Below are 21,928 nucleotides of genomic sequence, written 5' to 3'. Positions count from 1 at the left end.
AATAATGTGGCAGCAATTTCCCTTTAAAGCAGTGACTCCCAGATTGGAAGTCTGTAGGGCCACCCATGAACCACAAGGCCATAGCGTTTGTTAAATGAAAGCACTTAGATGCCCTCTCCCGCACGGACTGTGCACTCCCCAGGTGTCTGCAATACAGGGCTGAGGCCTCGCTCCCTTGGTTTCTTTACCAAGCTGCATGATGACCCAGAAGGCAAGCCAGTCTGGCAGCCGCCAAATTCACATGGAAAACTGAAGCGTATTGATCTGGTGAAATCTCCAAGATAATCTAGTTTGCAATGCAGCCGAGGCACAGCTGGATGGTACCATGTAATTGGTGAATGTGTGCTGGCGGGAAATAAGGATCCTGCTGTTCTGTGGTTAATTTGAGATGTTTCCTCTGGAAATCGAAAAACATTATTTGGTTTTGCTTTTACCTTTAAAGCTTGCAGGAGCTATGATATTTTACCTGAAGAATACCATTTAGCTACTAGAATAGGACAAGATTCACCCTTGCTGAACGGTTTAGATAATGATTTCAAGTAAAAATTAGTAGGAGTAACAGTGAAACAATAAAGCCAAGCACGTCAGCAAAGTTGATCAGCAAGATGTATTATTTAAATTTTTATTAATAAGATTAATAGATGGAATAAATAAGCAGAGAAATGAACTAGCAAGCTGCACATAAACACCATATAAATTTTTATATAAACCATATTGTCTTTATAATTTTCCCTTAATTTTTTATTTTTTTAATAAAGAGAGGGAAGAGAAGAGAGAAAGCAAAACCTAGGATACTAGTAACATGACTGCCATCTTAAGAGTTATTGTATAATTAAAATTCATTTCCTAGCATGAAATTTTGGAATTAATGACAGGATGAGCACCAGGGAAATGTATATCATTCACAGTATGAATAAGAAAAGTCCATTCATTATTTCATACATACAGTATGCTAACTGGTCTAAATTATACATTAGTAAGTTTGATTGCATATCTGTTAATCCTTGGAAAAAAGCACTAAGAAATTAGGTTTATATCAGCTATATGGAGGTTCACTGAGCTTGCATAGTATGCAGGCTTTAGATACAGGGTCAGCATAGGCTATCAAATGTTTCAAATGTATACAGTTTTCATATTTCAATTCTGAAAAAGAAAAATCCAGAGAGATTCCCAAAAGAGAGTATTTTGAGAAGACTTGGATTGAACAACATTGAAAGATGTCGTGGTTCAGCAGCTGAGCACCACACAGCCGCTCGCTCACTCCCCCCACCCGGTGGGATGGGGGAGAGAATTGGAAGAGCACAAGTGAGAAAAACTCGTGGATTGAGATAAAAACAGCTTACTAATTGAAATAAAATACTAATAACAATAATAATAATAATAATAATAATAATAATAATAATAATAATAATAATAATAATAATAATATATAAAGCAAGTGATGCACAGTACAATTGCTCACCACCCGCTGACCGATGCCCAGCCAGTCCCCAAGCAGCGGCCCCCCTGGCCAGCTTTCCCCAGTTTATGTACTGAGCATGATGTCACACGGTATGGAATGTCCCTGTGGCCAGTTTGGCTGTGCCCCCTCCCAGCTTCTTGTGCACCTCCAGCCTTCTCAGTCGGTAGAGCATGGGAAGCTGAAAAGTCCTTGACTGGTGTAAGCACTGCTCAGCAACAACTAAAACATGGGTGTGTTATCAACATTGTTCTCACCCTAAATCCAAACCACAGCACTGTACCAGCTACTAGGAAGGAAATTAACTCTATCCCTGCCGAAACCAGGACAAAAGTTCACAGGCTTCTCTTTCTACACCAGCTCCTTAAGATTTTAATATACTTTGCATATCTGCCTTCATCAGAAATACTGAGCAATAAGTTTAACAAATGACATCTCTCTGAGTCCTGAGAAAATACTAGAATCAAATAGAAGTTCTAAACATATAATAATTCAGTGAGTAACAATAAGCTTTGCACTTATGAACAGTAAAGGAGGATTGTGGGTTATCAATTCTCTTATTTTAAGGCAAAATATGATTTCTCTGCATGAAAGTAATTCACTTCCCAACATACATGTACCTCCTTTTGCTAACAAAAATCATCTTTCTAAGTATAGTCAATGCTGGTGATTTCAATACTCCTTCCTACACTGATGAATAACAAAATTAACGCAGGTCCATGTAATGAATTCAGAACTGCTTCACAGCTTTATTTTGTTTACTACGAAATAACTCCAGCCAAGTGATATACGTTTTTCATCTCTGAATTGGCAACAGAATAAGTAAGAAAATATTTAGTGTGGATATCTCAGTTCAGGCAGTGCTGTTCAACAGTGTCTGTTGCCTATGGTCCAAAGCCTTGTTTTCACTCTTCAAAATCTTTTTTTCCTAAACATGTAGGGAATACAAGACAAATCAATTTTACTGCAACTCAAATCAAAGACGGTCAACCAGAAGCCAGCGCGAAGGATGCCACAGTAATAAAACTGGCATGTATTTTTATCTTGAGATAATTGTGCATGTTATAAAGCCATGCATGAACTAGTGGCAAAACACCCCGCTTTACTCAGTGAAAACAAGAACTTTGTTACAGGGGCTCTTACTGCAGCAGCTCTTCATTAAATCCATACCCCTGATGAGCATAACACCCTCCCTGCCCCACTAGAAAATGGCTTTACCAAGTGCCCCCAACTATTTCTGTTGGGTTTTTTTTTCTTCATAATTTACTTTCAAATCAGACAGAAATTTTAACTAACAACATCAGTGGGAGACACTCACCTCTTCCACTGACAATTTGAGCCTTAGCTTCAGTGCTAGTGATTAAATTAGCAAGTCAAACAAGGTAAATGTGGGAGGAGGAAACAGAGACATCTTTGCTGCACCTTCTATTCCAAACTGATTATGCTGATGGCCACATTTTGTTTTTAAATCACTAATGCATCTGCCCAAACAATCCATTTGACATCGTTTTCACAAATAAGTAATTTCACTTACGGAAATTTTTCACAGAGCCTAATCGTCTAACATAATAAAAGGGGACAATTGAGGAGGAACACACAAACTAACATCAGTAACTTCCAGACGCTGGCAGTTTGCCTGTTCTTTACAAACCCAATGTGTCCTTTGTTTATTAAGATGGACAAAACATTCCCTACTTGTTCAGCCAAAGACGTTGGCAAAACACGGACATTTATTTTAACAATCTTAAATTCAAGGGCAATCCAAAGAGAAAGGAGCAGGAGAACAAACTACCTCACAGAGCATTAAAAAATCGATCCTACTGACAGAGTGCTCTTCTCCAAGGAACCAAGAAAAAATTTCCAACACAGGGTACTGAAGGCAAGCCTACTCCCAGATACCTGCATCACTTAGAACTGGACAATAAAACAGATCTTGCGTTTACTTAAATACCCATTTCATTCATTCGTTCATTTAGACAGTTCTTAGCTGGATTTAAATAATTATCTTGTTTGCTTTGAGAAAAGGCACTGACCAGACTATGTTCTCTTATCTTCATTACAACTATTGTTATCATTTATGTTAAGCCACTTTATGTCTTCACTTTCACTTTTCATTGAGAAACCTCCTTTTTTCTTAGTCAGTCACAAGGGAAGCATAATCAAACAAGTCACAATTAACGAAGAATATGTTTAAAAGCAACTGTAGCTTCTTAGTGTCGAATGCAGACTTTTTTTTTTTCTTTTTTGCCAGAAAATCAAACCTTTTCCAGTCGAGAAATGGTTATTTCCTTGGATCTTACATCTAGCCATTTCTTTTCTGGTCTTTTTGCAGAGACATCACAGTCCATTCTAATTGCTTTCTATTTCAGCAAATTTGGCAGTGCTGGCTGCTTCAAACCTGATAAAAGCTCCTTTTAGGTGAACATGCCCAGGCTGCTCTCACATCTGAATTTAGGCAACCCACGTGCTTGCACACATTCTTTGCTCTTTAAATCCTCCCACTACTCATATCCTACAGTTCATATCAACAGTTCATCTGTTGAAAATGTCATGAAAGGCAAGGCACATAATAGGTGCACAGTTACCCAATCTTAAGCATAGTATTTTCTTATAAGGGAGGAAGGTAGTTATTAAATTGTTTTTGCCTCTCAGATTTTCCCACTGAGAACTCCCCCAGGCAGACTCCAAATGAGTAGTTGCTGCTTGGCCAGCTGCTCTTTTGACCACATACTCATTCCCAATAGTTCTTTAACACAAATGAAACCGTGGCCACGTCAGTCTACTGCAATTCAGTCTATTGACAGGGGTGTTATTCCATTAATTTCCCTCCAGCTTTGTGTTAATGTAAGTCTGGATCTTGTACTTTGCTAGTGGAGCAGTATCTCCTGCTAGAACACCGCTTTCAGACAACTTCCACTTTCGACTTGTGTGCCTATTGATAGCAAATCTACTCTGTTTAATAAACTATCCCCACATTATCTTTTCTGTAGCAAATTTGCATCTTCAGTCTATATTTCACAGATCTACACTAAACAAATCAAACATCAACTGAGGTGTTAATAACTGTGGTGACTCAAGGTTTTAGTGAATTAAATGTGTAGAATCTCATATACATTTATCTACATTTACCTTTAATGTTTAGTTTCAGTGGACGGGCTGCACGAACTCGAGTGGCAAAATTCCTCATTACCGGAAGCAGCAAAGGATGACCAAAACTTTGGTGCTTAGAGGCACATCACATTTTCAATAGAGTAACTATTAACTGCAGAGCTACAGAGCTCAACCCATTGGGTATTTGTGCTGAACCATTTCCTAGTAAATAAATGACTTTTTCATTTAATAATGGCAGTACAACATTGCCCATTGGCAGTGATAACTACTCAAGCCAAGTTCAAGGTTACTGAAGCAAAGCTACTGATTTAAGTAGAAAGATTGTACAATGAAAATGATTTTTATTGAAGGCAGTTACATTTTAGATATTTAATAAGCATAAAAAAGTTAAGCCACAGTGTACAGCCTGGCTAGTAAACCAAAAGGAGAGATTTGTACAGATGGTATGAAAAAAATTAAAAGATAAATTTTCTTTGTGGAAAAAGGAAAATTATTATGGAAACTACAGCAGCCCCAGTTTGAAATCTAGATCATGCAGACAGATATAGTCATCAAAAGTTTTTATCCTCTACTACTGAAGGGGTCACCATCAAAACATGTAATGGCTGTATACAGAACACAGTTTACATTGTTTGCAGAAAAGTTTTATTGAAAGTCCTGTGTGATGGATTACTTAGGCTAAAAGCAGCAGGCAACCAAGTTGGAACAGAAATATTGAAGAGAACTAGTCAAAGAACAGAAAATAGACTATAAGCAAAAGAAGATCTATATCCAGCAAAGGAAAAACACTTAGAGGAGTCCTACTGTACATGCTAACATTAGAGCAAGAACAGCATTTTTAAAGATAAAAAAGAGTGAACCAGACACATCCAAGGATTAAAAAGAGCAGAAGTGTGGACAGGTTAAGAAAAAAAATCTTCATCAACGTAGCAGAAAAGACAGCTCTAAGAGAATGGGCTGGAAGCACGTAAAACTACAGAATATGTAGACTGCATCACTTTGACGTACATTTTAAACAGAAAAATCAGACAAAATAATATAAAAAGAGATTAAAGAGAAATACAGTCAGGACTTCAAAAAGACACTTTCTGAATTAAAAATACATACAGTAGCTTCCATGTAAGATACAGAATTTGAAAAAGGAGAGAAAAAAATCCTGCATCCATTTTGCCTCAAGCAGTATGACGGTTTACAGAAGGATAACTATTAGCCACTATAAATCAACACTGTAATGCACTTTCATGCACATTTTCCCTTTACTTGTACCTCATGTGAGTGTTGGTAGGATAAGAACAGAGGTTAGGGAGTGGAAAACGTCTGTTTTATCACTGTGTTTCTGTTTGTCTAAGGGAACACTGGAATTTCTGTAACTAGGACTCTGCCCATATTCACCATGAAAGGATATGAAGAAAGGTTTTGCTTTGTTACCTGAAACAGCATGCTTCCCCAAAGCAACAGATTACCTCAAACAGCAGTCTTTTAAAACCGCTTTATTGTAACCCTTGGAAAAAATAGAGATTTCAGGGATTCCTAACTCCAGCTACATTGTTGCTTTAAGTAGTTGATTGTCACTATATCCCATCTCAGTGAAAAGACATATACTTATCCTAATTAGATGTTTTCATCAAGTATATTTGATAACATATAGATTGATACAAAATAAAAAGGTCAGTCATGAGGGCACTTCATCCAAAAAGATATAAGAGTACAGAATGGGGAAGGAGGTGGGAAGGGATCAGCCATCGCTCTGTGAAGAATTCCTCAATAAACCATCAGGTACCACTGATGTCTTACAAAGAGACGATTGCAGCTTCAAAGGAATGAAATGCTGCTTAATGTAGGTAGAGGAGTGCTAAGACTGAGGAGTGCTATCTCCTGAATAAATTCAAATTAAATCTTTCAAGAGGAAGGACTGCTTCTCACTACATCTCCTAAGGGATACTGGAAAGAAAGTAAGCTATAAAGGCTTGCATATTACACTGAGATATAGCACTTCTTGGGAAATACGATTGATGCAGGAAGATAAAATCCCTATGAAGGTGTATTTCACGATAGCGTCAACAGCAAGTTAGCAGGGTGTTTATGTGAGACACTATTCAGGCTTAATCCAGTGTGAATGCAGCAAGTGTTTACAAATACAGAAAGTATTCTTCCAGTTTTTTGTTTATGTCCATTACTAAAAAAAAGGTTGTAGCTATGCTGTTCAGCTTGGATATTGAAGATAAATACTTTTCAAGGTATTTTAGCCAAACCTGAACTTGAATCCATGGTGAAAAAGTGGCTAACTGGCTAAAAGCAAGGTACTCCTCGCCTAAAGTCCACACTGCAGGGCACTAGAACATGCCTCGGAAGCTGAACTGAGAGCGGGTACATCAGCAGTGAGGAGGAGGAGGATGGGTCCCCCTGTGCGATGACAGAGATGGATCTGCAAGGCAGCAATGTAGCAGGAGCTTGTCTGACTCTCAAGGAGTCTAAGGATACTATTATAAACTCCTTTGTTTTAAAACTGGCTTTCATTTGGAATCACATGAACTTTACTGAGACACAGGCAGTAAAAAATTCCTAGACAACCCCCACCCCCTGTGAGTTGTGAATTTTGTGGCATACCTCTACTGTTAAATATCATAAAAGTGATTATTTTGTGATTTGAGGTACTTTAATGATTTTTCTAACATCAGAGTCCCCTCTGCATTTTTTTATCATACTTACATATTTCTTCCCAGGAATCTAATACAAAAAAGGGAGGAGAAGAAAAATTATGATGAGACTTTAGCCAATTATAATGAAAATACTGTTCCGATACTGTCCCCTCAATGAACACATCTAAATAAGTGCATGGAATGAACTGTAAATGTTTTGTTGTGTTCTCATTGTTACCACTGATAACATGCTACAGTTCTCATAGCTAAACTAGAAAGGTTTAAAAAACTGTCAAGAGCATGTTCTCAGACTGCAACACGTGAAAAAAATCCTGTAGTATCATTTCCACAACCAAGTAGGTATACTTCATGGGTAGGATTAAGAAAACACGGAGGATTACTACGTCGTGTATCTTTTTGGTGGTTTCTTGGGACCAAATGACCCCAAACTCCCACTTAAGCTGGAAATATGTTCGGTTTTGTCTTTTCACATTAGATTATGAAAATATTTGTTTCTCTAACAGTAGATATAATTAGGGAAAAGGGGGAAAATTTTACAAAGCTTAGAAAATGTGAAGTACAGATGTCCAGTTTTCCAGTAAGCAGTATTCAACTTCATGCTCTCTTTGTAAGCATGTTTCTAAAATATTCCATATTTGTGTAGGGTTCTGTCTTTGCACCGTTCACTTAAACCAATGGCACGGCACTTTTCTTTTGCAATTTTCATACACCTATCTTGAGATTTTGCAGAAAGTAAAATTTACTACCAGGAGGTCTGGTGTCAGTCAACTTGTTAAATAAACTAGTTCTCTCTGCACGATTTTTAAAGTTGTATTCAATTCTACAGCTTTTTTCCCTAAAATGGAATTCTGGGATTAAGACTGAACCTCTGCTTCAAAGTCCGAATTTTCACTTCTCCCCACTTTTTTTTCATGCAAGGCATTTCAAATGAGGTTATTTGCGGCTTTGGAACAGTCTTCAAGGTTTTCTTGGCATTCAAATGAAACACAACCTTTTGCCATAATGAATGCTGCTATTTGCTAATTGCCTTGGGGCTGCTGAAGCAGAAGAGGGAGCACTAGCATCCCTTGTGCTCCCACCCAGACAGCAACAACAGAATTACCACAAAATGATCCATTAGTACCAAATGTATCTTCTTTATTATATTTATTTTAATTCTCTTGTCTTTCTCTTAGGTAATAGTATGTGGCCAATACTATAAGAAGAAAAATTAAAACAATAAGAACAGCATATATAGCTGTGTAAATTTAAAATAGCAGAAACTACTATTTTGTCATTATTTATTTAAGTATGGCACATAAAACTTCATCTCCGTGACTTTATATGATCCACTGTGTCATTTCCTACCACCATACACATTGTGATATCAGTATTTATTTACTGTGAGGAGAAAATGCGTGAACAAAACTCTTCCCCGCTCAAGTTTTCCAATAGGATTTATCGGATTACCTTCCAATACAATCCTGGTGCAGACCTTGGAATGCTTGGTGGAGGCCTAGTATTTTATTTAGAATGCTGTGCAGTGTATCACTTACACTGCTTATCTTGTAGGAGGTTTTTTTATTATGATTCTAAGGATAACGTGTCAGAAAACCTTTTTGTAAGGCTAAGTTAAATGTAGCGCTCCTAAGATTCATTTGACAGAAAATGTCTTTGCATATATTAAATACAACTTCTAAACTAATCTATTCCCTAGATCTAATTAATTGATCTAATCTAATCGATCTAATTGATTTTTTCTAATACTTACTTATAACAAGTAGTTTATGAAAGAATCTATGACAATCCCTCTCTGAGGCATCACAGAGTGAAAACATTCTCTTAAACATTCTCTTCCATCAAGCTGTATTTCAAATTTCATTGGACTCGTCACAGATGTTAAGGTTACAGAAAAAAGGAATCTCCAAGATATCAAAGGAGAAATTCTCAGTAATTTACATATGGCAAACTACTGAAGCAACTGCTGTTTAAAAAAGATGTTGTGATTGCTATTTCTAATTACAGCATTTGCAAACACATCACCATTTGTCTAACCTTCTTGAAAGTATATATTTGAAGATAAATTGCCAATACACAACAAATCTATTTAACTTGTGAAAGAAGATGGAGTCTTTTAAAGGTAATGGAAATGCTAGCTATTTTAAACACTACAATAAAAGAAACTAATACTGGCTTCTCTGACTTGGTATGTTCTGTGAAATTATTGGTAGAGGAAATACAACAGTCTGAGGATAAACTGTTTCAAGACCTTGAACAGTCAAAATAATTTGTCTCGGATACAAAGGATCATCAATATGGAAGTGTACCAAAGAAGAGATTAAATGATCACATCCTGAGAGAGGTGAATGGACTTTCCGGATTGGATATCACTTACTGCAGATAAAGCAAAAAATTCATCCAGCTAGGAAGGGGCCCATTATGTATTAAATTGGTGAAATATGCATTTACTGTTTTACTTTCTTTACTTTCATGCCTTCTTTACAAATCACAGAAAAGATATGAAAATAAATTCCATACGATTTCACCTAAACTTCTGGAGGTCTCAACATTTACCCCCACTCCCGCTTGTGCTACACTGTCACTTGGACCTTTTTTTTCCGGTACTTTCATAAATTTTTTATTCCTTACTGTCCAAGGCCGCCTTCAGGACTCAGTACCTTTGTTCCATTAAACTGCATGCAACTGACTTCATTGATAGCTCTGCCACCTCACATCAGCATTTCACAGGCATTGAAATGACTTTGATTCAGCTTCTGCAGTAGTATTTTAATGGTAGTGTCTCATCCATCTTTTACTCAAAATAAAAGAACGGGAGACTTTAAAGTAAGAAGGAAAAAGATTTCAAGCCAACTAACATACGAAAGGAGAAGGCTGATCTCCTAAAGAAATGAGGTTTCTGTGACTGCTGCCTGCCTGTCCGTAATTCCTTCCATTAATAACTATTGAACCTCTTAGCTTAGCTTACAGAAAATCTCCATGCTACACCAACTCCAAATATTTTGTGAGAACCATAGCATGAAAATAGTGACACAAATGAAGGAAAGCTCAAGAGTGCACCTCTGCTGTTTGGTCTCTTCTGCGTGCTGGCTGGCAGAGAGCATGCAGGTAACTGGGACCAGCTACAGAACATCTTGTTTCTCGCCTTTGCTGTGGTGGTAACTCCAGCACAAAACTCTTGTTCTGCAGAGCACAGGCAGCGGGATGAAATGGAGTTGTAGGACACAGATCTACAGACAACTTGGTTTTGCTGTTAATGTGTCTCATAGATCAACTTACATCAAACATGGTACTCTTTTTCTATTACTGTGTTCCTGTCTTCCTTTTGGTATGTAGTATATTTGGTGGCATACTTAAAAAAACCTAATGGGCGTAAGTGACTGCATTTACTACACTACTTAGAAAGCACTACATTAGAATGGATGCTGGAAGTGTCCACTAATGAACCACGTACCTCAAGAAGCTGAAGACACTTTGAGAGGCACCCAAAGCTCGAGTTACTCATTCTGTAAACTGTGCTTTATGTCTTCTTATACACTTTCTTTTCCCTATTTGCTGGAAAGCAAGATGTAGATACCCCTTTTACACATTTCTGTATTTGAAAGAATGCACATTCTGGCAAGCTTACGCTCGGGACTATTCCTTTAAATGTTTAGCCCAAAATCTTAGCTTCTAAGAGAAAAAAATCAGAGACCTTATTGCTGTACACAGAATTAACACATTTTTCCTCATTTAGGAAATAAATGCATATTCATCGTCACCCACTTCAGTGTTTCCCTAGAATCTAGTTCTGTAAAAAAGTATCTGCGTTAGGTAGTTTTGTTGAGATTTATAAATGGGCCAGCTGAGCCTGTGAATAATGAAACTGCACAGACTACTGTCAAGGAACTGGGTACCATCACACAACTTCACACTTTATTTTTCATGCTTAACATCAAAAAAACATAAACATATAAGAAAGGAAAGTCAGCAAATGGCTAAGAAAAATTCCATTCCACTTTCTAACTCATTAGCTTTTCTGAAGAAATATTTCCCTCTGTTAGTTAAGATCTCTTATCTGAGATGATCTTATGTATACAAACCTGTATATATTACCCTTTTTCCAAAAGCTTCCAACTATATCCTCCCAGTCAATACCAGACAGGCACTGGCTACCAACACTGCAAACTGCCACCTCTTTTCCAACCTTTAGTTTCTAAGTGAGTTAGAAATGTTTTTATCACTGTGAAAACGTTTTCAGTAGGCATGTATGGGGCTGAGCTGCTACTATGGATCATACCTAGTTGGTCTTTTCCCACCATCTTGTGCTTTACAATCACTAGTTTAGTCATCTTCAGAACATCGTTTTGAGGCAGACAAGGATAACCTGCTATAATAAAGGTGCTGAAACAGGAAAATTAACTTGTGTGAACAGCAATCTATCCTAGCCTACTTCCCTGGGAACAGCTGATGGTGGTATCTCAGAGTCAACAAACAATCTGTCATTTCCAATCATGACAAAGGTAAACAGCACCACATTGTATTTCTTGTGACATTTACTCAATCTGACAAAGACAATATCAACAGCAGTTACACGCCACCTGTCTTAGAAACATGATGCCTCTGTAGTGACAAAGTGTCCATCTTCTATGGGAAATGGCACATTTCCATGGCACACAACATTAACGTATGTCAGTTACTATATCATTTATCATAAGTTTTTTGACACTCTATCAACATATTTAACCATTTTAAATGCATTAACATTTTGAAAACCAGGCTTGGTATTCTAAATACTGGGACAAGATCACAAATGGAAAAAATAGGATTTGAGCCAAAGCAGTATGAATTCACTAGTATCTTCCTGTCTTCTTTGCTGTCCTAGTGACTAGAAAGAAAATTCTTCAAAATATTTCATACCTTTTAGGAGTCAAAACAGAATAGATGTTCCAAAGTTATCAGACAAAGAAATAAATAGTGTGTGTAGCTACTGGCTGGGTATTGGATCAAACACAAACCCTAAGGGGTTTTCCTACCACATTCTATTCTTCAGGGACGTGCAGTATTGCAATATACAAAAATCACTTTTCTGTCCTTGCAATGTTTAGTTCAGTGTTATCTACTATTATGCACTAAAAGTCTTAAGCCAGTAAAATCACAGGCTTAATGTACAGTAACAGAAGCAAATTATCTGTATGTATTTTCCTAATATTTGCTGCTCCTTGCCCTGTGATTGATTACGAGGAGAATATCTGTTTATTTACAGAGATTACATAGTTCTCTGCATATATTGGCCTCAAACCTATTCTATTTTTCTCGCTGACTTAAATAGGAGCAGGATTAGATCTCTGATGGAAGCTTCACTGCATAGGAAGCATTGATTTGAGAGATTAGCAATACACTGTTGTGGCAAAAGATATTCTTCATCACAGCTAAGAAAAACAGGTTACAAGACAGTCTGTTGAGATGCCTTATGGGTTTTCATCAGCCTGTGTAATTTTTTACCAAAGTATAGCTGATTACATAGCCGCATTTCATCAGTAAACTGGAATGGCATTAACTAAGTAATTTGTTCGGGCCATGGAGTATTCCAAGGACAAGTAAGAAAGATATTTTTCCTTAGTTGGAAAAGAAAGCAATATTGTTAAAGCCACATACTCCTGATTTAGTGTATGCCATGACACAAATGTAACACTGGCATGAAGAAAACTCAAACCTAGCTTCCGGGTTCCACTGTTAAGCACTTACCTGGCGTGCTGCTCCAGCTAGATTTAGGCATTAGATAGAAGGTTGCTGTCAGGAATTTCACATTTCCTTCTGGGGAGTGACTTTCGAAGAAATGCTGTTGCTGCGTATGGATTTATTTTTCTCAGACTAATGGGCAGGTACGCTTTGCACTAAGCTGACTATATACTGTAGCAAAGACATTTTTTTTCATAAACTGTCATGAATTTTAGGAATACAGAGACTAAATGGTAATTCTATTCGTTGCACGTACATCTTTTCATTTGTGCTATTCTGAACATACGCTTCCTTCATAATAACTACCAACCTGGGTACTGAGATCATTCTAGAGAGCACTCTCAGCGGGCACAGATTTGTGGGAAAGAGCACGATTTTTTTCTTTATCTCCTCCCACTGACTTTCCTCAGAAATCAGGATCAGACTGCTGCAGTCTTTGCTAGGACAGTCAGAGACATTTACAGTTATAAAATTGAGCCACAGAAGTCTGCACTTAAAAGTAAACAGTTCCTAAACTACTATGTAAAAAACAGCTGAAGAGGAACAATATTACTGGAGACGCCAAAGGTTCCTGAATTTTCATAAAATTACTGTGTTACAAATCTACTGAATGGTTTAAGGTATTTTAATTTTACTTTATTATATAGATTGAAGCACTATATTCAGCCTACATGTCAGAGATACAGAACTTAACATTCATTTGTGATCACTGAGATGTCTAAGGACCATCCCCTGCATTGAGATATGAGCAGTATTAGTAAAACATAACAGAAATACTGGTATAAGAAGCATATAAATTTGAATGAAACTTTGCTCATTATTAAGGGCTGTCCACATACTCTTCAAAAATAGCTTCAGCTCCTTCCTCGATTCTTTTTAATCTGTGTGTGCTTAGGGACTACCTAAATAATTTCATTGGGTCCACATACACATCTGTTAAATTATATCTAATCAACTTTTTCATTTTCTTCCAAGCTATGCTAATGAAACAGGAAATTAACAGGACAGTTGTTCAAAAACTTTTTATATGTGGTCCTCGTGTTCCTACAATCAGCACATTTCATGGTCTCAGTTTCCACTGAATTGAATGGAAATGTGAAGGAGTCGTTGATCTCACACTGCCCTAAGTTATACAGAATCTGGGCTTCTGATGCCCGGCTACATCTCACAGGGGTGCGGATTTGTGGAGCAGCTTGAGTTGTTTAATGTGAATGAGCAATTACTCATAGCCTACACATTCAGCCACACTCCAGTGAGCTTGTCTTTCTGCTTCTGTGTCAAACTCAGTTTTTATAGAAACATATAATCTTTTTTAAGCCTTTATACTGCAAACAGTTAAGCATTTACTAAAATTTGTATACATGAATCTCTTAAGTGTAGTTATTTCTATAAATCCTCCATATATTTAAATGAACTTAGGCTAAAGATTTAATTATCTACAACATATCCCTAGTTACTCCTGCAGAGCTCTAGATTTTTATTATAAATGTGTATTTTATGCACATTAGATCACATTGCACATGTTGAAACTTGTATTTTTATTTAGTCCCACCAAAGTATGCAAATTTGAAAGATTCTATTAAATTCTGAATAAAAATACTGTTGGAAACAATATTCCTACTGTACTCTTAATTAGCCAGTGCTTAACTAATTCCTCTAGACAAATAATATTTTAGTAGTTGTTGTATTTTAAGGATTTGCAATAATTGTGCTTTGAGATTTTAAAGTTTAAAATTTGCATACTGTTTAGTTTATTGTTTAGCTGCTTGCACTTTTACATGTTGAAATAAACTATTTTATTCTATGGATAACAAAAGATTTGTAGGTGGAGGCTATAGCTTTTAATAGACTAATTGATATCATGGAAAAAGCAGATAAATTTTCTACTCTGCCTAAAGCAGACCAGAAGAAAGGCTTTTGTGCATGAAAGATTGTGTGCTGAAGTAGTCTAATGAATTAAATTACCTCCACCTATAAACTTTGTCTAATTTATGTCCACATACCACCATCACCTTAATAACATTACTACTTACACTCTATATGGAGTGATAATGCATCTCTTACCAGTTGCTTCACCTACATCACTCTCCCAATAGCCATCCTATACCCTCAGCCTCAAAATCTGACAGCAAAATTCTGTAATTAGAGATGACATCTGAAAGCAGAAACAGCCCCACTAAGGCCTGTGGCCTGGTGCCTTGCAGTTGGGAGGTTTTCAGTGAACTCTGTATTTTGAGTGAGTGAGGTTTTTTATGCTCCACTTGTTAACATTTGTGCAAATTATACCTTCCAGGATCAAATTCTCAAGATTTGTTCACTGCTCAACTAAGTATATTACACTGTCAAAGACATGATACATTAAATCACAGTGAAAAAAATGTTCAGTATTTTACCTGCAATTGAGCATGGGGCATTCAGATTTTAATGCAACTCTCACTGCACATTAGTGCTAATGTTTTTCTCAATATGGAAAACACTCATTCTGTAAGTGAACAAATCCAGTATTATCCCTCACTTCACTGGGACGGGAAATAGCAACATCAAGTGCAGCAGAGAAACTCTGGTACATACTTTAAGTTGTGATAGATCTTTAGTAATCTTCAGCATCTTAGGAAGCTTTGTCCTTTATTGAACTTTATTTCTCACAACTCACTAGAAAGCCTAACATGAGAAGATTTGGCCCATCACCTATAAAAAAAGAAAAGTTTTAAACACACTGTTCTTTGCAGAATAGTAAACTTTTAATAAAGCCATTTTTCCATTTACATGTATAACTCATTTCTCATTCTTTTACAATATCTGGAAATAAAAAATGGAAATAAAATGAAAAGATCAAAATATTACAAGACATATTACATTTCTAATCCATCTATTCCACCCAAAACCATTAAATCAGCTAAAAAAATTGTTACATAGCCATGCTGGAGCGCTATTTCTCACAAATTTTAATATTTTTATTAGAATTTTGGGAAGCAAGTTGAAATCTGTTTCTCTCTATATGGGCCAAACTACTTTCACATTTTCTTTCTGTCAGAAATATTCACGTGAAACATTTGTTTTGAAAAGACCCACTGGAAAACAATCGCTTTTTACTCATGTTCTTGTATTAAATATGTATGGACTTGCAAGTACATCACAAATCAGATGAAGAGGGGAAATCTTTACCTAAATGAATTCAAATTAATTCAGCACCTTTCACTGCCAATGTCTGTTTCTTTGTGAGTATAGATGTGACTGCTGTTTACTGTGGCTGAAGAAAATCTGAAAGCGGCTGTTGTAATTTAAAGCTCTTGTGATATGCATGTTTCACTCTTGACATCGTATTTCTAAAAGTCTTCATCTGAATGCTACAGTTCTGAGCTACAAGTGATGTGCTCTTTGCAACCTGTGCTGGAATGCCCGTGGTCACTCTTGGCTCCTATTTGCAGATCTTCCTTCGGTTTCCCTTGGCATCACCGAGCCTCCGATGAAACAAAATGGTTGCTGACAGCCGTCTGAAACAGTATGTCGAGCTTTATACTTGAAAGTATGCTTCAGTTGAAGTAGGGGGAAAAAAATCACTTTTGTGATCCTGCGAAATAGAGAACTATTCATTTGCCATTGATCAAAAGGATTAAGTTACACTGAAAAAAGGCTCTACTATGATAGATCAGATGTTTTGATTAAATTTTCTAACCTCTTGCAGTAAAACCAGTTTTCCCATAAAACTATCTAGTGCTGTTCTTTAAAGAAATGCTCCCCATGTAAGTTCTCACTACCATAAATATTGTTTTAAAAATGTCAAATTAGAACCCTGAGTATGCTATCAGTAATTGCAAAAAATGACTTCTTGTAGAGAGGCAGGTCATTATACAGAGTGTAATGATGTGAGAATGGAAGAGAAAGAAAAAGCTTCCTTAAGCTTTAAGAGCTTCTTAATTCCAAATGTGGGCCCACTACTGGCTGACCCCAAGGTAGCGTGAGTGAGATAAGCCACTTCTTTTTTACTGCATTTCCCAACTATGATTTGATCTTTTTCATGGGAAGAATTTGGCATTATTTCATCAGTATTATCTTGATCTCAGTAAGCCTAAAAGGTTAAAACCCATTTGCTTTACAGAAATATCAGGTATGCTGAACCCTTTGGAGTGACAGAGTGGAAATCCATGGAATGCAGGAGGGGAACGCATCTCCCGGAACGCTGAGCCCCGCTGGTACAGGTACGCTGAGATCCCCCTGTTCCTGCCGTAAAGCTGCTCCAGAGCACTGACTGTGAGAAACTTAATAAGTTAGTAAAGTCAACAATAATATCACAGTAAATCTTCCTAACTCATGCTCTAATATACAGTCAAAGTCCACAGGATACATACCACAGCCTCAAACTTGAGATTACGTTGAAGAGAAATGATATATAGATCTTGTGGGGGTATAGAGCCTAGAGAGAAATTCACTCCAACTGAAATATATGCTTCTCAGGAACTGCCTCCTTTGATGCTACTTAGAATCAAAATTGCAAAAGCATCTTAACTTGATCAAGACAGCAACTTACACTAAGGATTTAATTCTCAGAGCCAGTAGAGTGGTTTTGTTAGGCTGCATGAATAACCTTTAGCGTCAATTTTTATTTTTTTAATGCTTAAACTTCGTATGTTTCTCAAATTCCTCTTTAAGAAAGATAATGAACACAAGCTTTACATCAGGTCGTCTTGATTAAAAAAAAGCCCAAACAGGTCAATGATGTTAGCTAGAAAATGTTTTACAAAGATGTGAAAAATAAGCAACTTGCCACAAGGATATGTGACAATGTACTTTATTATTATATATCATATTTGTTAAAATGAGCTATTTGTTCCCAAATGCTGTTGGGCCACTGGTTCAAAATATATTTCAGTCATTATGTGTTCATTCAGGTATCTGTGAAACTTTGAACACTACACATCATGGCATCACAGAAATTTAATGAAGTTTACACCAGTAACACCAAGGCTGACAAAAAATGCTTAGCTTCCATCCAGCTTTTTTATTCTGGAGGCAAAAGAATAGAGAAGAACTGCCAACAAATTTCCTTAAACAGATCAAAATGAGTTAATGCAGGTAGAATTATTTTTCTTTTTAATGTATTAATTATAGAGTCATCCATGTTGGAAGGGACTTTGGGAAGTCATCTGGTTCAACCTCTAAATCAAACCAGGATCAACACTGAATTCAGACCACATTGCTCTGGGTTTTGTCCAGTCAGGTCTTGAAAACCTCCAAAGATGAAGAAGCCACGGCCTCTCTGGCCACTCAGTCCCACTGCGTAATTGACCTCATGGAGAAAAACTTCTTCCTTATACCTGGCCAGAATTTCCCCATTTCATTTTATGCTCACTGTCTCTCATCATCCTGCTGTGCATGTCAGTGTCAGCAGAAGTCTGGCTCTGTCTTTTTCCCCTCGTAAGTACTGGCAGGCTGTATTAGGTCCTCCCAAAGACTTCTCTTCTGCAGGCTAAACAAACCCACTTCCCTCAGTGTCTTCTCAAAGGGCATAACCATACTGGTGACCTGCCAGATGCTCAAGTTAATCAACATCTTTCTTGTACCGGGGGCCCCAAACTGGATCAAGTATTCCAGTCATGGTCCGAGTGCTGAGTAGAGAGGAATAATCACCACCACTGGCTATGTTCCCGTTAAGACAGCACATGCTGTTAGCGTTCAGCACTCTGAGGGCACACCGCTGGCTCACGTTTAGCCTGCTGTCCACCAAGACTGGTAAGTCCTTTTCAGCAAAGCTGCTAGCCAGTCAGTTAGTACTCAGCTTGTATTGTTGCAAGGGGTTACTCCATCCCAGCCACAAAACCTTGCTTTTGTCCTTGTTAAAGTTCACAAAGTTCCTATCAGCCCATTTCTCTAACTTGCCTAGGTCCCTCTGAATGGCAATCTTACCCTCAAGAATACTGACTGCACCCTCCAATTTGGTGTTATTCACAACCTTTATAAGCATGGATACAAAGACACTGTGGGGATAACATACCAACATAGAGAAACTAAAAAATCAAATTCTTCTTTTCTGAGAGCCATCAGAAATGAAAAGTCATTAATACTTAATTTTTTTCTCTCTTTGACAGATTGGATAGACTGTGAAGTAACTCACATCGCAGTTTAAATCTCACTTCAATCTCCATGTAGTAAGTCACAAAGTTCTACCCAAACTTAAAGTCCAGGTACTATCATTCAAATAATGTACTAACTCAGTGTTTACGATCAAAAATCAGTTTTCTAAGAGCTTACGCAGCGTCATTTAACATTATGGCTCAATTAACTTTTCATTTGGGAACCAGTCAGCAAGTACAAAATGTTCTTCAGGTAGGAGAAAAGAAATAATGACCACAATGACCCCACATTTTAGTTTTGGTTTACATAATCTAGAGCTTCTGCATTTTGTACAACAGCCTTAGATCCTACCTCCAGTAATAAATTAAAAGGTCTTTATTTCTATGTTACTCACTAACTCTTCAACAGTGAAATTGTTCATGTCGGCGAGAGTACATATTACTAGCTGAACTAAAATGTACTGGTCTTTTCATTTATTTCAGAAATCCACATGTCGGTGTGTCTCACTAGATACCAGAGAACTGAAAATATCAGGAAAAGGGGAGTGAACTTGGGGAAGGAAAAGGGAAGGATACTTGTCAACCTCCTGACATCAGCCATGGAAAATCTTCAGATTAACTGAGCATTCTAATTCTCAGATCTTACTTGTTTGTTAATGATGGCAACAGATATGTCATATTTCACATATAACTTATTCCTTTCCTGGAAAAAAACAGCATCTCCAAATGTCCCAATGGGACTGTCTTTTGCTAAAATGAAGTTTCAGTATGCAGGTTCCAAAATGAGTAATTTTAGTTAGATTATTTATGTTCCTTGACCTTAAAACTTCAAATGGTAAATATTCATCTGTATCAACAGTTCTTAATGTCAGCAATTTTTTTTAAACACAGCAAACAGGTCAAAACTTAGTTTCCTGGTAGAAAGCATAGTAGTTAACACAGTCAATTACTTCTTTGGTGAAGTCACATTTCTTTTCAAAAGACAAAAAAGAACATTGTTTCTTTGGATGAGGATATAATATAATCAAGAAACAGAAGATACTGCCTTTCTTCTAAAGCACCCAGTTAATCAGCATTCAACCAAAAAGAACTTTCTGCTTTTTCTCAAGACCATGTTTCTAGTGCACCTGGGAATATCTTAGTATGCTTGCTGTCATCTTTCTTAAGTTCTGTTTTGTATGGTTGTGATTTTTTTTTCATATTGAGGGTCGGGGGTGTTTGTTTCATTTGTTGATTTCCCTTTTCGCAGCCCCTCACAGAATAATTTGCAAAGAGGCTCCTTACCCTCTTGTTCCTTAAAGCACACTGGTGTTTCCAATGGAGTGTGACTGGTTTGATAAGTGCTACTATCACAGAATCATAGAATCATTTAGGTTGGAAAAGACCTCTAAGATCATCGAGTCCAGCTGTTAACCTAGCTCTGCCAACTCCACCACTAAACCATGTCCCTAAGCGCCTCATCTACATGTCTTTTAAATATCTCCAGGGATGGGGACTCAACCACTTCCCTGGGCAGCCTGTTCCAGTGCTTGACAACCCTTTCAGTGAAGACATTTTTCCTCATGTCCAATCTAAACCTCCCCTGGCGCAACTTGAGGCCATTTCCTCTCGTCCTATCGCTTGTTACTTGGGAGAAGAGACCGACACCCACCTCGCTACAACCTCCTTTCAGGTAGTTGTAGAGAGCGATGAGGTCTCCCCTCAGCCTCCTCTTCTCCAGGCTAAACAGTCCCAGTTCCCTCAGCCGCTCCTCATCAGACTTGTTCTCCAGACCCTTCACCAGCCTCGTTGCCCTTCTCTGGACACGCTCCAGCACTTTGACATCCTTCTTGTAGTGAGGGGCCCAAAACTGAACACAGTATTTGAGGTGCGGCCTCACCAGGGCCGAGTACAGGGGCACGATCACCTCCCTACTCCTGCTGGCCACACAATTTCTGATACAGGCCAGGATGCCATTGGCCTTCTTGGACACCTGGGCACACTCTGAACAATCTGTGGAACAGAGAACCGTGGATAGATGTTGCAGAAGTAGCAAGAAGCAAAGTTTTAACTAAGAAGGTTATGGTGTCCCATTTCTAATATGTGATTCAGGCAATCTTTGAGACTGGAGTGCTTGGTGGGGGTTTATGTACTACTAACTTCTTTCCTGTGGATTCATACTTGTCTAAAGTGTAAATTTGAAGAAAAAGGCCAAGGCAATAACACTTGAACTCCTGCATGCCCAGGAAAGGAAGTAAGAAAGGCTCATTACAAATATTGAATACTTCAATATATTTTCCATTGGCTGTTATAAACCCTGCCATAAAATTTCATACAGGTAATTCCATCACAATGACATTTTTTGTTTCATATCTACATATATTTGTGCACGTGTACATGTGCTTATATTGTTGCAGAATTTTAAAATAAAAAATTTACCTTAAAATAAAATTATAATCAGTCTTTAACATTGAGAACAAGTGACAGAGAAGATTCCAACAGCCTGAAAATACTTCTCTCTTGCAACCTCTGAGCAAGTTCAGCTACAGCTGAAAACAGGAAGCGGGATCTGCTTTCTCTGTGATCAAAATAATGCAGTGCATTGTGTTCAGTGATTTTGTGATTTCTGTGAGAAATAATAATAATAATAATAACAACAACAACAACAACAACTTTTGTGTTCTTTCCCTGTTAAGCTGCAGTTCTACTTAGCTTTTAAAAGTCTATTAATTTTATACTGTGTTTCCTTTTACTGCATCATAGATAATGAGCATGAAAACTTGTCTGTTTAGGTTATTGGTACAGGTCAAATTAATTTGTTATAACTTTTTTTCATCCAAGGACTTGTACAAAAGTTTAACTCATTAAATGTTTGCAGACAAGATATAGAAAAATTGCTTAGCTTTTCTCAGCTTACTCCTCTAGGCAAA

At 37.3% G+C, this 21,928-nt stretch overlaps 1 protein-coding gene across 5 annotated transcripts in view; it reads right to left on the bottom strand.

The window, feature by feature from the left end:
- EPHA6 (EPH receptor A6) overlaps positions 1–21,928 on the bottom strand; it is a 526,124-nt gene that overhangs the window by 438,724 nt on the left and 65,472 nt on the right. The window contains exon 1 of one of the 5 annotated variants that reach the window (XM_076350982.1): positions 4,589–4,608. The exons of the other annotated variants lie outside the window; for them this stretch is intronic. The gene's annotated coding sequence lies outside the window, so the exon portion shown is untranslated. Of the gene's footprint in view, positions 1–4,588; positions 4,609–21,928 lie in introns of those variants that run through there. 5 annotated transcript variants of the gene reach the window in all.

Source organism: Aptenodytes patagonicus, chromosome 1 (genome assembly GCF_965638725.1).
Source record: "Aptenodytes patagonicus chromosome 1, bAptPat1.pri.cur, whole genome shotgun sequence".
Taxonomy (NCBI): domain Eukaryota; kingdom Metazoa; phylum Chordata; class Aves; order Sphenisciformes; family Spheniscidae; genus Aptenodytes; species Aptenodytes patagonicus.
Note: the sequence above shows the minus strand (reverse complement) of the source record. Positions and strands in the feature narration are given on the sequence as shown.